Source organism: Oncorhynchus tshawytscha, linkage group LG16 (genome assembly GCF_018296145.1).
Source record: "Oncorhynchus tshawytscha isolate Ot180627B linkage group LG16, Otsh_v2.0, whole genome shotgun sequence".
NCBI lineage: Eukaryota > Metazoa > Chordata > Actinopteri > Salmoniformes > Salmonidae > Oncorhynchus > Oncorhynchus tshawytscha.
In genome coordinates this window covers 64846174-64852370 of record NC_056444.1, presented here as the reverse complement: position 1 = coordinate 64852370, position 6197 = coordinate 64846174, and positions in this window count along the sequence as shown.

The window sequence follows — 6197 nt, the reverse complement described above, 5'->3', positions numbered from 1 at the left end:
CATAAATGGTACTGTAGTGAACGACCAATTGAAAAACATTGTAATTACGGTGGCTAAGGTTGCAAACCTTTGAAGTTTACCAGTAAACTACCAGAATTGTGGTCTCTTTCAAGGATTTTATGTAATCTATCACAAGACATCTAGTGTCCTTTTCGGGTACTTCAAATGATCACAGGTTTCTCTTCATGTTTGGCCTACTGTGTGGCCTTATCATATGTAAAAGCATTAAATAGTACCCGCAAAACACCAGTCTCAACGTCAACAGTGAAGAGGCGACTCCGGGATGCTGGCCTTCTAAGCAGAGTTCCTCTGTTCAGTGTCTGTATTCTATTGCCCATCTTAATCTTTTCTTTTTATTGGCCAGTCTGAGATATGGCTTTTTCTTTGCCCCTCTGCGTAGAAGGCCAGCCTCTTCACTGTTGAAGTTGAGGCTGGTGTTTTGCGGGTACTATTTAATGAAGCTGCCAGTTGAGGACTTGTGAGGCGTCTCTTTCTCAAACTAGACACTAATGTACTTGACCTCTTGCTTAGTTGTGCCCACCCCTCCTCTTTCTATTCTGGTTAGAGCCAGTTTGCGCTGTTCTGTGAAGGGAGTAGTACACAGCGTTGTACGAGACCTTCAGTTTCTTGGCAATTTCTCACAAGGAATAATCATTTCTCAGAACAAGAATAGACTAACAAGTTTCAGAAGAAAGTTATTTGTTTCTGGCCATTTTGAGCCTGTAATCGAACCCACAAATGCTGATGCTCTAGATACTCAACTAGTCTAAAGAAGGCCAGTTTTATTGCTTATTTAATCATCACTACAGTTTTCAGCTGTGCTAACAATTGCAAAATAGTTTTCTAATGATTAGCCTCTTAAAATGATAAACTTGGATTAGCTAACACAATGTGCCATTGGAACACAGGAGTGATGGTTGCTGATAATGGGCCTCTGTATGCCTATGTAGATATCCCTTTTTTTAAATCAGCCGTTTCCAGCTACAATAGTCATTTACATCATGAATGACTACACTGTATTTCTGATCAATTTGATGTTATTTTAATGGACCAAATTTTTTGTTGCTTTTCTTTCAAAAACAAGGAAATTTCTCAGTGACCCCAACTTTTGAAGGGCAGTGTATGTGTATATATATATTTTTTTTTACACCAAAGCCCCATATACTACCCACCCCTGCGACCTGTATGCACTCGTTGGCTGGCCCTTGCTTCATATTCGTCGCCAAACCCACTGGCTCCAGGTCATCTATAAGTCTCTGCTAGGTAAAGCCCCGCCTTATCTCAACTCACTGGTCACCATAGGAGCACCCACTCGTAGAACGCGCTCCAGCAGGTATATTTCACTGGTCACCCCCAAAGCCAATTCCTCCTTTGGCTGCCTTTCCTCCAGTTCTCTGCTGCCAATGACTGGAATGAACTGCAAAAATCACTGAAGCTGGAGACTCAATTCTCCTTCACTAAATTTAAGCACCAGCTGTCAGAGCAGCTCACAGATCACTGCACCTGTACATAGCCCATCTGTATATAGCCCATCCAACTACCTCATCCCCATACTGTTATTTATTTATTTTGCTCCTTTGCACCCCAGTATCTCTACTTGCACATTCATCTTCTGCACATATATCACTCCAGTGTTTTATTGCTAAATTGTAATAATTTTGCCACTATGACCTATTTATTGCCTTACCTCCCTTATTTGCACACACTGTACATAGACTTTTTCTATTGTATTATTGACTGTGTTTGTTTATTCCATGTGTAACTCTGTGTTGTTGTTTGTGTCGCACTGCTTTGCTTTATCTTGGTCAGGTCGCAGTTGTAAATGAGAACTTGTTCTCAACTAGCCTACCTGGTTAAATAAAGTGAAATAAAAGAAAAAATATATAATTGTTTTATTTATTTTATTATGTCAACAAATGTATTTGTTGTCAATGTTTTCGATTCAAACTGGTGGCAGTAGTGAAGAAAGTAAATAGTTGGAAAAGTTGCAGAGTTAATTGAATGTTAATGTTATTGTTGATTAGTGTAATGATCGTCGTTGGTGGAATTAGACCAAAATGCAGCGTGGGGTAGGTTAATCATATTCTTTAATGATAACCAGAAAAACAAGAAAGAGAGAACCAACAAAACGTACAGCCTTATAGGACTCAACAGCAACAATACAAGGACAAGATCCCACAACATAGGTGTTAAAAGGCTACCTAAGTATGATTCCCAATCAGAGACAACGATAGACAGCTGCCTCTGATTGGGAACCACACTCGGCCAAACACAAAGAAATACAACACATAGAATGCCCACCCAAATCACACCCTGACCAAACCAAATAGAGACATAAAAAGGCTCTCTAAGGTCAGGGTGTGACAATTAGACAGTTTCAAATTAATTAGGCTATTTTCTCTTGAACCATATGGTATCTGCTAGAAACTCAGGGACAATATTGACACATAAATTAATACTATATATGAATACATACAGCTTGGGTGAAGGCCTTGTCTGCATAAGCATTGGACAAAACACAGAACCGTCGACATTGGAAACAAAATGTTGCATCTGCAGCAATCGAGCATTGCAGCTACTCTCTTCCTATGACCAATTGTTATTAAATTAATGTTTTTGGACAGAAAATCTGCAGCTAGAGTAGGATTCTAAGCTAACCTGGGCTGGATTCTCTGTTCCAAGAGAATCAGGAACAGTCGGAGGTGGAGGGGGCTGTGGAGCTATTATCGTGGCGGCGCTTGTGGAAGGGTGGGTAGGCTCTGCAAGCGGAGCTACCTGGAGCTCGGCATCCTCATTCTTTTACTGTTAATTATATCCTGTTGTGACTAGGGGGCAGTATTTTCATTTTTGGGAAAAAAACGTTCCCGTAGTAAACGGGATATTTTGTCAGGACAAGATATGAGAATATGCATATAATTGACAGCTTAGGATAGAAAACACTCTAAAGTTTCCAAAACTGTAAAAATATTGTCTGTGAGTATAACAGAACTGATGTTGCAGGCGAAAGCCTGAGAAAAATCCAACCTGGAAGTGCCCCATGTTTTGAAAGCTCTACATTCCAATGAGTCCCTATTGAGCAGTGAATGGGCTATCAACCAGATTACTCTTTCTCCGTATTCCCGAAGGTGTCTACAGCATTGTGACATAGTTTTACGCATTTATGTTGAAGAATACCCGTAAGCGGCTACATTGCGCAAGTGGTCACCTGATGCTGCCAGAGAGATTCTCGCGTAAAATACAGAGGTAGCCATTACTCCAATCGGTCCTACTGAAAAACGAATTGTCCCGATGGATATATTATCGAAAAGATATTTGAAAAACAACTTGAGGATTGATTATAAATAACGTTTGCCATGTTTCTGTCGATATTATGGAGCTAATTTGGAATATTCTTTGCCGTTTTCGTGACTGCAATTTCCAGGCAATTTCTCAGCCAAACATGAAGAACAAACGGAGCTATTTCGCATACAAAAATAATATTTTTGGAAAAAAGGAACATTTGCTATCTAACTGGGAGTCTCGTGAGTGAAAACATCCGAAGCTCATCAAAGGTAAACGATTTAATTTGATTGCTTTTCTGATTTCCTTGACCAAGTTACCTGCTGCTAGCTGGACAAAATGCTATGCTAGGCTATTGATAAACTTACACAAATGCTTGTCTAGCTTTGGCTGTAAAGCATATTTTGAAAATCTGAGATGACAGGGTGATTAACAAAAGGCTAAGCTGTGTCTCAATATTTTTCATTTGTGATTTTCATGAATAGGAATATTTTCTAGGGATATTTATGTCCGTTGCCTTATGCTAATTAGTGTCAGGCGATGATTATGCTCCCGCATGCGGGATGGGGAGTCACTAGGGTTTTAATGTAACTAGCCTAAATATAGATTGTGTTGTTTACTAGGGCCTACTTGGTATCGCTGTTTTGTTCTGTTTGCATTAATTTGTTCTTATTCATGGTTGTGTCCGTTTTCTAAGCCAAACTGATATTCAGTATTTTTGTTTGCATGCATGAATAACTAGGCTACTACTTTCGGCATTTAGTTTGCATTCTTTTGGTAAGACAGCTATGTGTACGACTGCATTCACATAGGATAATTCATCTATTACAAACAGTGTATCTATCTTGTAGCCTATATGCACTACCAAAACCACCTTGCTTTATTGTGTAGGGCACGGTCCATTGTGCTAATACAGCGGAGATAGGCAACAGAAATACTGAAATACCCTAGCCACAGGTTTTCTGTCTAAAAAATGTAAAGTAATAACAACTGGTCATAGGAAGAGAGTGGCTGGAATACTTGGTTGCTGCAGATGCAAAAAAACAAAACATTTCCCATGTTGAAAGTTCTGTGTTGGGTCCAATGTTAAAGCAGACAAGACCCAAGCTGGGTATTCTAACTGGAAGATGCGATTGATGTAAAGATGATTAAATAGAGCCCTTATTGCATGGAACTCCGTTCCATCTCATATTGCTCAAGTGAACAGCAAACCTGAAAAAGCAACACCTCAAGGCACAACAGCTCTCCCCTATTTGACCCAGATAGTTTGTGTGTATGTATTGATATGTAGGCTACATGTGCCTTTTGAATTTATTTCCGTCCTTGAGCTGTTCTTGTCTATTAATGTTCTATATTATGTCTTGTTTCATGTTTTATGTGGACCCCAGGAAGAGTAGCTGCTGCTTTTGCAACAGCTAATGGAAATCCTAATAAAACACCAAAAGCCTGTTATTATTTTATGAAGTGCACTTTAATGTAGAAAATTCAATGCATCTGATTTTTAAAATATAAATAAAGACTTGCTGAAGTGCCAAAATTCAGCATTTTGACATGTCCCTCTGTGCTCCCTCTGACTTTGAGGAAGATTTTAACCCACTTAATCCCAACGTTTCACCATCATTGTAAAGCCCTAGTTATTTTTGAAGATTATTTATTTCATGTGATTCATCTAATCACATGAAATGTCTGTCCCTCATGGTAAGGTCAACCCTATTAAGTGAAAGGAAAGGGGGACAACCTAATCAGTTGTACAACTGACTGCCTTCAAATGAACAGTGAACTAAACTCTCATTTTAACATGGTTAAACTATTAATTTCAAAAGAAAAATTGAACATATACTGTAACAGTGGAATCAGAGTGTAAAAGCAGGTTAGCTGTTTCTACTCTATTTGGACATTTTCTAGTGTTTTCTGGTGGAAAACTGAACGGGTCGAGCAGAACACGCCATCCCTGTTATGCATAGATAGACAGGTTAAAAATGTTTTAACAATAACATGTTTGGGTGAAGCTTGCATTCAATTGTCCCTTCCTGTTACACAAAGCAAACTTCCATCCCCCTGTCACAACAGGATTTATGGCTGATTTAAAATGAAATGGTCAACCCTGTTACTTTATTTGGCACTTAGTAGGCACTTACTATAATTTATTTTTCCATTTAACCTCTTGAGATGTGTTTTACTAAGCTAAAATTAGGTGAATATATAGAGTACCAGTCAAGTTTGGACACACCTACTCATCAAGCGTTTCTTTTTTCTTTTTACTATTTTCTACATTAGTAGTGAAGACATCAAAACTATGAAATAACACATTTGGAATCATGTAGTAACCAAAAAAAGTGTTAAAGAAATCTAAATATTTTTGAGATTCTAAGTAGCCACCCTTGACAGCTTTGCACACACTGGCATTCTCTCAACCAGCTTCACCTGGAATGATTTTCCAACAGTCTTGAAGGAGTTGCCACATATGCTGAGCACTTGTTGGCTGCTTTTCCTTCATTCTGCAGTCCAGCTCATCCCAAACCATCTCAATTGGTTTGAGGTCAGGTGACTGTAGAGGCCAGTTTATCTGATGCAGCACTCCATCACTCTCCTTCTTGGTCAAATAACTTTTACACGGCCTCCCGGGTGGCGCAGTGGTCTAGGGCAGTGCATCGCAGCGCTAGCTGTGCCACCGGAGACTCTGGGTTCGCGCCCAGGCTCTGTCGCAGCCGGCAGCGACCGGGAGGTCCGTGGGGTGACGCACAATTGGCCTAGCGTTGTCCGGGTTAGGGAGGGTTTGGCCGGAAGGGATATCCTTGTTTCATCGCGCACCAGCGACTCCTGTGGTGGGCCGGAGGCAGTGCGCGCTAACTAAGTTGGCCAGGTGCACGGTGTTTCCTCCGACACATTGGTGTGGCTGGCTTCCGGTTTGGATGCAC